General features: G+C 51.1%; 2 long non-coding RNA genes across 8 annotated transcripts; both read right to left on the minus strand.

Annotated features, from left to right (window-relative positions):
• Window positions 1-2,492: 2,492 nt before the first annotated feature.
• On the minus strand, window positions 2,493-8,760 carry LOC120660357. Of its 6 annotated transcripts, XR_005669551.1 has the most exons (6): window positions 8,139-8,696; window positions 5,024-5,148; window positions 3,541-4,373; window positions 3,077-3,109; window positions 2,918-3,006; window positions 2,493-2,721 (listed from the first exon to the last, which is right to left on the minus strand). It is a non-coding gene; the product is annotated as an uncharacterized LOC120660357 (long non-coding RNA). The 6 variants fall into 6 exon arrangements; XR_005669548.1 differs by having other exon boundaries at window positions 2,918-4,195; window positions 4,277-4,373; window positions 8,139-8,760; XR_005669550.1 differs by having other exon boundaries at window positions 2,918-3,109; window positions 8,139-8,697.
• On the minus strand, window positions 5,642-7,686 carry LOC120660358. Of its 2 annotated transcripts, none has more exons than XR_005669553.1 (2): window positions 6,246-7,686; window positions 5,642-5,986 (listed from the first exon to the last, which is right to left on the minus strand). It is a non-coding gene; the product is annotated as an uncharacterized LOC120660358 (long non-coding RNA). The 2 variants fall into 2 exon arrangements; XR_005669552.1 differs by having other exon boundaries at window positions 5,642-6,160.
• Window positions 8,761-11,191: the final 2,431 nt, after the last annotated feature.

The raw sequence follows: 11,191 nt of genomic DNA on the forward strand, positions 1-11,191 counted from the left end.
AAGCTTAATAAGCGGGATAGGAGATAGTAAACTCTTGACGCGGGTGTTTATCCCGTGGTTCGGTTAGCCACAAAGGCACACCTACATCCACGTTGTTGTAGCACTCACTAAGAGTATTGCTACTCGGCCACCAAGTCTCTTCCGTGAACACAATCACGGTCATCTTGGCCCCGGGTTCCACTAAGGAGCTTCTCCACAAAGGATGGGGGTCTCCGCGTCCCCCGCACAAAGATGTCGTCGCCGCTCCACACCAAGTCGGAGGGTCGATGACATTGCCGGCGAGCCTTCAAAGCTCCAAGGTGCCGGCGCACCGAAATCTTGTTTTGGTTCACTAGAGAACCACAGCACAAAGGCTCTAGGCCTTGCAAACTCACTCACTAAGAGCTATCCTTTACACAACACTCTCAAAGTGTGCTAAGGGCTAAGAATATGATCTTGATGCTTTTGTATGGCTTGGAGATGTTCTTGGGTGTATGTGGGATGTCCAACAACTCCAGCAATCTTCAAATGGCCGGGGTGAGGTGTATATATAGGCCACCAAGTCTTGTAGCCGTTGCTCCAACGATCAGCAGAAAATCTGCGTATCATCGGTTGAACCGATGCCTCTGGCTGAGGTAACGTCGGTTCATCCGGTCACTCATAACCCGAAGTAGCCGTTGAACTCCTGACAGCTGACACAGTGACCACCGGTTGAACCGATGCTTCGTACCGATGCATCATCGGTTCATCCGGTGCTTAAAGATCTTCTCCTGGGCGCTGACATCATTACACCGATGGTATGCACCGATGCTTCACCGGTTCAACCGGTGCTGAAGACTTGACTCTTGCGCGACTTGCATCGTCTCTGGAACACAGTACACCCAATGCACCGATACCTCTTTTTGAACTGTCGGTTCATCCGGTGCCTATAAGCTGACTTGGCTTCGATTCCCTTCTGCACCAAAATACCCTGGCGTCGGTTCTTCCGACAACCATCGGATGCACTGATGCTCATGCGTCGGTTCTTCCGGGGCTAACCGGGTAGCGGAACCCCCGTAGGGGCGGCCCTTCGGGCCTAGCTACGCCTATCTTCTCTCTCTTTGTCATCATTTGAACCTAAAAGCCTGAGAATGGTCATCTTAACAATCATATTAGTCTCATTGATTGCGTTGTCAATCGATCACCAATATCACTCGAAATGGCATAAATGGTGCCATGTTCGTTTCAAAGAGCAATGTGTATTAGATATATTCTAGATTGACTCTAGTGCAAGTGGGAGACTGTTGGAAATATGTCCTAGAGGCAATCATATTTCCTTATATTCATGATTAATAAAGTATTCCTTGAATATTCATGGATGACAACTTGTATTGATTAATGCTTATATGAAGTATTTGTGAAACTTTTACTTGTATGGATATTCTAAAATATTCCTAGTCGGAGTTCATATGAGGACACACATGAATATTAGACTAGCACATGTATTAGTTGATTGATTATGTTTCACAAGTCATGGACATGGGGATGCCAAACTAATAATGTGGGCTCATATGAGACATGAGACTGAACTGACCCAACACTAGCCATCACTCATCGCAAGGAGGGAGGCGGGCCGCCGCTCGGTCGCCGTCGCTCCCCATCGCGGGCGCCAGCACTGCACTACTACCTCTCCCTAGCCTGGGAATCGCCACAGATGCTCGCCATGCACCGTGCCGCTGCCGCCGAGGGAGGGAGCTCGCCATGCTTCGTTGAAGACAGGCCACTGCCTGAGGGTGCTGGCGCCAGATCGTGAGCAGGCAGCGCCCCGTCGACCGGATCTAGAGGGTTTGGGCAGCCGCTTACTCATGGGAGTGCTGGTGCCGGCGAGCAAATTGGGTGAAGCTCACAATGAGGGAAGCCTGGTCCAGCCTCGATGCCGCGCAGGCCTTAGCTTCAGGCATTGGCCGTCGGGTGGACCGACTGGACCGCACGCAGCCCCTGAGGCGCCAGATCCAACCGAGCTCGGTGTCGCCGCAGCTGCCACTCTGCGCGGCTCCGCTTTCCGTTGCCGCAACGTCAGACTGCCGCTCTACAAGAATACGAGAGGGAGGAGCGATGGCGGCACCTGGACGGAGTGGAGGCGAGAGTCAGGGAGGCACGCGCGGCGACCAGCGGCGGCGGGAGGAGAGAAAAAGGAGAGAGGAATGAGGAAGAGACGAGGCTAAGGTTGCTGGTGAGAGCGAGGGGGTTTTCAAAAAAAAATCACTGGGGTTAGAAAACCTTCACATAAAAAATAATTACATCAGGGTCTAAATAAAAAATATCCTAGCACACTTTCCTATTTTGGTGGCTCAAATGGACTGCAGAATGTTTTACAAAAAATATTAGAATTTTGTGGCAAAATGATATTGAAAGCTCTCCAATGCCCAGCCAGTCTGCTACTCTATTGTTATAGTAACTAGTGCATAAGGCGCGCCATTGGCACGCGGCGAAGAACGGCGACCATTAATTTTGCAGGAGAAAGGGAAGCGGTGGATCAGCTAGAACGGCGTTTGCTGCTGTTCCAAATTAGAAGGCGCAAATATGGTCATTACATAGGTTTTTTGATACGGCGGTAGTAACGGTCCAAATACACAGCACATAGTACGATAGGTTACATAATCTGAACTTTGTTGAAGGGCGTGGCTTCGAAAGGTGTAGCTGTAGGTTCTGTTCTTGCCGCGGCACCCTGTGTAGGTGTGGCTGCCGCGCATGGATCCGAAGCTGCAGCGATTAGCAAAGAGGCAGCAAAATTGGAATGAGCAAGATGTGCTAGGTAATTGTTATATCTCATGAACTGAAGGAAGTCAGTTGTACAGCAAGGCAGCAGCAGTAGCAGCAACACATAGATGTGGGGCCAGATAAAATGAACCACATTCGGCAAATGGATACAAATTAACAGAGTTAGAGAGATACTCACTTTGTCAGAGGGAGCATGTCCACGCAAAAAGCAGCTTATCCTCCATGTATGGTCACCAGCAGAGCACGGGTTTGAGTGGATGGATTGGCCTACAGTTTGTTGGTTAGAAACACAGAAGCAAGTAAGAAGCATAAGTTTTCGACTTCAAATATTCTCCACCTTGTATGCAGCAATTGCTGGAAAAAGGTACTCCTGGCAGTCATAATAACATGAAGTTAGCACAGAAACAACTAAGGGTAGTTTAATTGTGCGTCCTAACATCATTTTATCATGACTGGAGGGAACATATATAACAAACAGTGCTGAATTCGTAAGGCTTGTTTCCACAGATGTTTATTAGGTAACTACTCCCTCCGTCACTGGAAGTAAAATGGGACTGTTGCTATGAAAATAGTGCAGTCAGTAGTCCCTCGACTTGAGTTTTTTTTTCTAACTAACAAGAAATATAACCAATTTCATACCAGCAGTCAAGCAGTCAAGTTATCTAATTCTCTGACGTTATCTGGGTAACCTTCTATGGTACTTTTGAGTTCTGATGTTTTCTCAAATACATCAAGAGTTAAATAAATGGAATGATTGGGACTGAGAAAATTAGTACAGGAGGGAGTATTTCCTCTAAGTACCTTAGATGGTAGCGAAGATCAAGATCATGCAAGTGAGGAAATTAATCAGAAGTATCTTATGACTGGAATAGGTCAAAGGACGATGCTTCAATTATGACTTTAGATTTGGTCATTTGGAAGAATGATGTGTAGTCTTCAAACCATCTCCATCTAAGGAAATATTTCAATGCGTATGTAAGCATCAGTTCACTAGCATGTTCATTACATGTCCAACATTTGGGACAGTAATTATTTCGAAAACACCGACATTTATAGGAGAGCTACATAGCAAGGCATTTTATTCTACAAAGATTCGCAAGGTGTTGGAACATCTGGACAGTAGCAAAAAAAAATGTGGAGATGATCAGCACAACAGCAAGGAAAGTAAACAATAAGCTCCAATATTTACCGCCCTGGAAACTGAACGGATGCCTCTCAAGGTCACTTTAGAAAATACAGCATTTCGAAGCTCTGGAAAACAGAAATTAACATTTTAGGGAGAACAAAAGGTGTTCCAAGAAGAGGAACAAAGAAAGACATCCAATGGTCAAATGGGCAACATTATTTAACCTATAGGCCCTGCAGGGGGCAACATCGGCTCTAACTGTATGTTGTTGTATATTTATGTTTAAATGCAATGCTCTGGCATTCACCTTTATCCTCCAATGGATTGTTCCTAGCAAGCAGCCTACAGGTCAGAAGAAAGGTTTCGACGAAGGAGCAAACAACACTAAAGGGATGGGCATAAATCAAATACCTTCTAGATCAAAAACTTGCCTACATCGCAAAATCGATTTGCTGCTTCCCCTAATTGGCGTCCCTCCATATGAAACTGTTGTTCATATCTTGCTGTCCTGTGAGGCAAAACAAAAAGGACAAGGGGTCAGGAGAACCAATAAATATGGAGAAAAAGATAAACCCTACACCAAAACGCACCCACGGACATCAAAGCTGGACCGTCAACTGAACTAATATGCTATTAAGGATCCACACACTGCCGTGCAGGTCTTCGCCTACATATGCAAACTAAATTCTGAAAGGAAATATATAGGCATGACAAATCACCAGCACATGTAGCATTAACCGTCAACAAGGCTATTTATTGACCAAAACTTGCAAGCAAATATGCAACCACCGCAAACCATCAGTGCCTATAATGTAAACCATCACCATAGATCTGTGTTGAGCAAAACATCTATCTTTTGTTGCATTTAGGTTGTTTTCTCACCTCAGAAATGCGCTGCTTTGTAGCCGGATTAGGTAAAAAAGCTTTTTTTTCTCTCTAGAATAGATGCAGCTAGGAGGAAGCCTAAACCACTAAGGACTTCACTTCCAAAACACATTAGCACCATCCACCAAACATCAGCGGACCGCACATGCAACCAATTGGTGCCAGCATCATGCATATCATTATGCACAACATTGAATACGCTGAAGAAAAATTCCTGCTGCTGACAGCGTATTATTTTAATAAGCTTGCTAAAAATATTGGAAAGCCAAGAACCTGCTATAGGATGGTTGGAGGCAGATGCTCGGCCTGGAGAAATCAGTTCTGTGGATTCATTCTTGGACACAGGGATTAGGTGAATATCGCTTGCAACCTTAGTAGGGAGGAGGAAAGGTTTAGATCTGAACTAGAAACACAAGCGCGGCTTTGCCGCGCCCACCGTAGAGCTGACCAGTTTAGGCTTGTGAATTGCGATCCATTTCCAAATGGATTACCAGCTCAATGTACTATTCTTTGTCTTTAGTATAAGCAGATTCAGCATTATTGATAAAAGATTAAGGTGAGCAGGAATAGTAATTTTTTATTTGCTGTATTCATCTGTACAACGTCAGTACACATCTTTTCCATAATTTTGTGATGCTACCTGTTCTGCTCGTTGGACGTGTGTGAATATGAATGACTTTTCATGAACAAAGCTATATAATTCATACTGATTTATATGAAACTCTTAGACTCAAAGATTACATAAATTATTAGATATCGTAGTATAGATGCAGCACATTCTTCGTGCTTACATATAGATTGTGTTGGGGCTTAAGAGGTCCTGTCTTTGCCATCTGTGCTCTGTGATCTGCTGTCTGTGACACCGTGCATTGAGAAATAGCGACAGCTTCGCAAGTGAATTGCAACATTAGTGAATATAAGTAGAGATTAAAAAAAGGAGAGCCAGGCGGAGATGGAAGGCCAGCGCTCAAATTACAGAAATATACATAACTCTGAATATAGTGATACTTGAACCAAATTAAATCTTAGTGACCTGCATTGACTATTTTGCTTTGTTGAATAAACTGGCTACAGAGGAAGATGTAGATAGCAGCAATATAAATTCTTTCTTGGATACTTTAGTTTAAATTATTATTTGAATAAGTAATAATTTGTTTGTACTGTAGTTCAATGCTTGAACCCCATCCTCTTGTGGCCGGAATCGTCAGGATCGGAGCTCCCAGTGGTGAAGCCATTCTGCAGAAACGAAAAGCTTCAGAATTTGAAAATAAATTTGTACCTCTGGAACATTGCAACAGCACATGGTGGTCAAGCGAATTGGAAAACATATTGATCCATATATAGAAACTTTTAATAAAGATGCTCTGAACAGCTTACTATACAGCTTAAAGTACATGTTTTATTTTCTACCTGAAAAGAAATTAGCAGAGACGTTAGCCAGAAATTAAACATGCCCGTGATAGCAGATAGATTGGAAGAAGTAAGTAATCTATACCTATTGCTAAAGCAAGTAAGCTTTAGGTTTGGTCCATCTTGTATCATTGATAGGTGGGCCTTAGATCCATCCCGTATGCTAGTTGGACAATCCGTCGACTATTTTGCTTTGTTGAATAAACTGGCTACTGAGGAGCAGGCCAAAGTTGGGGCCAGAGACAATATACTCAAGATCAAGAAGATTGCGTGCTGGAAATTGAAGAAATGGATGAAAAGTAAAGTAATTGCTGACAAAACAATTAGATAATTTGTTTATCAATTTTCAGTTATTTTAGCATAAGGAGCAACCTCAATGAGTGCTCTGGCACAATATGCATTGTTCCTGCACAATTAAGTTTAGGGATTGTGTTTTCCACTCAGGACTCAGTCTTAATAAAAAATGTATATGCTATATTGACATTTTAATTTTCAACTTGTAATCAAGGGGCATGGAAGCAAATGAAGAAGAGCATGTAAGGAGATTCTTTATCTTCTACTTAAACTGTAACACAGGAAAAGCATATCCAGGGTGGGGTTGAGGAAGGATGAGAGGAATGAATGGAGAGAAAGACAACAATCATCACAGTTTGGCAACTTTTATTAATTTGGCTGATCATCTACAGATTGTCTATCGAGATGCATGTACTTTAGGAAAAAAAATGAGAGCCATTGCAGTTAGGAAGTGCCATGAGGTGCCCGCTATGTTGTTGAGCATTACTGATGCTTAATTTCATCCATCAAGTGACACAAATCGATTCCACAAGTATACCAATCCCTTGCATCAATTAAGGCGTTAACAAACAATTCAGTTTAGGTGTCATGCAATGAGGAAAATCCAAACAACAACAGCTGAGTACTCACCCAAGAAATTTGGAAATGTACTGACCATAGAGGCATTTCCTCGAGCAGCTGCTGGGCATCAGCCATGTCAATGGCCACTGGAGCTCCTGGGGCAGTAACCGACAGACTCTGCTGCATGGGACATTTCACAAGGACGCGGGGGAGCTGCACAGCACCAGAGCCGGTCACCTTCTTGCTCGAGGATCCCTTCGCTTTGGTACTTGCTTGCAGGTGGCTGGCTGCAGTTTGCGAAGCGGGAATGTCTGCGCGGAGCGCGCGGCGCCCATACTCGGAGCGCACGGTGGATGACGGGAGGAGCACCAGAGCTAGGGACCCAAGCCACAGCTGTCGCTTGGACGAGCGCCGCCGGTGAGCCCATCAGGCCATCACGTGGAGGTGTGGCTGCAAGGCGGGGAAGCGGTGATGGGTCGACCGGTCGAGGGAGACTACGTTTCTAGAAGCTGCCCGAGGGATGGAGCGCGAGCCGCGGCCCAGGCGCGGCAGCCGCCGCCGGTGCAAGACCACGGCCGCGCCACCGGGCCGCGCCGCCGAGGGAGATCTGGCGGCTCGGCGCGGCTGCCTGGCAGGTGGCTCGACGCGACGGTTTCTCCGTGGCGCCTCCTCGTCTTCCATTATCCTCCTCCGCGGCCTAGCAGGCAGCTCGGCACGGCGCGGCGTGGCGGCCCGGCGGCGCATGGCGGCCCGGCAGGAGGCGCTGCGGCACGGTGGCTCTGCGCGGCTGCCCGGCGGGCAGGTCGATGCGGCGGCTCCTCGTCCGCCGAGAGGAGGGGACGAGCGAGTTCGCGAGTGTTCGGGTCCGCGGCTTAACGGGCAGAGAGAGGATTGCGCTGGCACGATCCAACGGTCGACATCACGAGCTGGGCGAATCCGATGGCTCGTGAGCTAAAGGGCGATGTGGACCTGCTATCCGCCCGCGGAATCGACCCAGCTTTCGATATTAGAAGATAAACAACACAAATTACTCGGTGTTACCTTCCGCCGCATTTGCAGTGGAATGATTTGAGTCCAGCATCGTAGCTGATGTACTGCTAGCTGCAATTGAAATGTTTGTTACCTTGATGGGGGTTTGATGCAGCAGGTTCGATTTCTCAGCAACTGTATGCAAGGTGATGGCTATGGATGCCAGCGGCACTGGAAGCGCTCCTGGCCATGGATGCCGGTGGCACTGGCCTCCCGGCTAGCCGGCGTTCTGGGGTGCGGGGTACTGCATGTGCGGGGTACCACCGCTGCTGGACGCCGCCACGAGCTCCGCGATGGTGACTGCGCGTGGATCCGACCGGCGGAGGTCGAGGCGGCCCGTCATGGCACGTCGCGGAGGTCGTCGCAGTCGTCCATGGCGCGCGGAGGAGGTCGACGCGGCCCACCTCTGCCGCTAACGCCGGGATCTGGAGGAGGGGGAGTGATGAGGGGGTGCGCCGAGAAGACTCGCGTGGCTGAGCTCGAGGAGGTCCGCCCCGGCCAAGCTCGCGCGGTGGAGCTCGAGGAGGCCCGCAATGGCGTGCGACAGGTGAGGGGGCAGGGGAGGAGGCCGGCCGGGCCAGCTTTGGCCGCGCAGGCATGGCGCCGAGCCGGCCACCGCCGCCGCCGCCGTGGCGCCGCGCGGGCACCAGCCATGGCCGCCATGGAGGGCGCCGTTGCCGTGCCCTCTGCCGGCCACCGCCGCTCCGGGCGGAGGGAGGGGCGGGGGGGGGGGGGGGGGGAGGGGTTGTGTGTGTGTCGGGCACCATGATTCCACGAAGGCCTGCAGCCTCCTTCCAATCCGGAAGAAAGGAAAGGACTCAAAGGAGCCCAACACGCGGCCCACGTATGCAGTGCGGCCCATCCGCACCCCCTTGGACCCGCGGGGCGATCTCTGCCTCGCTCGAGGGCTCCCCACCGAAGCCCTCGACCGCGCCCCATGCCTCCGCCTCGCTCGAGGGTAGCGAGCCTAACCTCGGGGGAGCGGATCATCTCTGCCTCGCTCGAGGGTAGCGAACCTACCCTTGGAGAGATGAATCATCTCCGCCTCGCTCGAGGCCACCCCTCGATGGAAAGGACAAACGGACCTTCCGCTCACCCTCCCGCCGTATGGAGGCATTAATGCCAACCACTCTTCCACAGCGTCCGGGTCAGACGGCGTCAGGCCGCCATTCCCCACAGTGGCTGTGACTGGAGTCTCGTACGCCAACTCCGGTCACTACTCCGCCATCCCGGACGCTGTGGCGACACTGTGGGAACCTGCCTGCGACGCAGCGCAAGACGTGCTCGGCACTCCTCCAGCTACTATACTGCCAACTCCCCGTACCTCCTTCGTACTTTCCCTTCCGTGGAGCCCTCGAACGGCATGGGCACGACCCTCGAAAGTAGCTCCGGCCTTGACCAGGACAAGACCCTGGCCTGTAGGACCCTCGGAACGCCGCCACGCCACGCCTGGAGGAAGATACCCCCCCACAGCAACGACCACGCTGCCCGCTGGAACCGCCAGGACACCGGCGCGATCTCCGCAAGACCAAGGACGATGCCCAGGACGACTGCCACGCCCGGTGCCATACCCCACAGTGTACTTCCCACAGTGCTCGACCAGTGCACCCCCGCGATTCGGGGAAAAGACGACGACTTCCGCGATCCCCTGTGCATGTACACCGTCCCTCCTTGTGTCTATAAAAGGAGGAGGCGGGCTATCCCTTAAAGGGGTCGGCCCATTCGGTAGAACACAATGCTTAGCACAACTCACAGAGCACATACGCTCTTCTGAGCCCCGATATTGGCACTCGCCTCAATCAACTTCCCCTCTAGCAGAGACTGGGAGCTTCCCTCCCTCTCTCGCCTCGCTTGTACCCCCTACTATAGGCAGCCCCGGTGCAAGACAGTACAGTGCTCTCGCACACCCCTTTGCTGGACGTACGGCCCCACAGCCGGAATGAGGATAAACCCGTGCGTTACTGTGTTGCCTCTTGCATCAACATCTGGGACGAGGAACACACAGCACCATCACTAGTTGGGTCCGGACCGCCGGGTCAGGACTCCGACAGTTGGCGCGCTAGGTAGAGGCGCTGCGTGACATTTCTCTTTTGTTCCCATTTGATCTCCAGGGATGGCGAGCAGATCCAACCCATTCCCCATGGGTGCCTCGGATCCGCTCCTAGTGGGGTACGTGATTTGGTTCGGGAGTCTTGAGTTCAGAGCAACCGGCAACAATTACCTCATGGAGCTCCTCTCACCCAGACGCAACCCTGACACTCCGATTTCACCAGCCCGGCGGAACAGGCGCTCGGGCCAGCACTCGCGACAAGCGCGCGTGGAGCGGCGCCGGGCGGCACGCCTCAGCTCTCCCACATGGGTTGAGGTTGCCATGTCGCAGCTCAGCGTCGCGGCCGACGGGGCCACCGCTTTGTCATCATGTGCCTCGGTGTCATCTACGCCAGCACCATCACCGACTGCAGCCCCAGTGCCTCCTAGGGGGGCGCGACTGCGCCATCGCCCTTTCCCTTCGGGATGCGCAACGCTGCCACCTACGCCTCTTCGTACAGCACTAAATTCACCGAGTATGAGGATCTGCCGAGTCATCACCTACTGTCGATCCGCAACCTCATCGCATCATCTCCTGATGACTCCTACCCCGAGACGGCGAGCTCGATCGCCGACGACATCAGCTTCTTCATGGACAACTTCACGGCCGAGGAGGCCGAGGACTACTCTGGGGTCCGTGACCCCAACGCTTTCCGCTCGTTCCAGCTCGCGGCGGTTTACTGCCTCACCTGCTCTGAGGACTCTAGCAAGGGGGATTACGATCCCACTTGGGAGTGCTTCATGGTCCAGCTCGCGGACGGGCAAAACGACAACGCTCCGAGCAATGACGGGAATGGCGGGGCAGACGCACAGGCAAACCAACCAGTGGTGTCGGCCGCGACCCCTTCTTCTTCGTCAAGCTCGGCGGCGCGGCAGGCACAGCTGGCGCAGCTTCAAGCCAAGCTCGACGAGCAGCGTCAGCAGACACAGGAGCTGTGCACCGCACTTGAGCAGCAGTGCACTGCGCGTGGCACACATGCCCAAACAGCAGCGCACGTTGCCCGGGAGTGGATCCTAGCCGATGACAACGTCGACAAACCTCCGGAACTGAAAACGGCT

Source organism: Panicum virgatum, chromosome 2N, assembly GCF_016808335.1.
Source record: "Panicum virgatum strain AP13 chromosome 2N, P.virgatum_v5, whole genome shotgun sequence".
NCBI lineage: Eukaryota > Viridiplantae > Streptophyta > Magnoliopsida > Poales > Poaceae > Panicum > Panicum virgatum.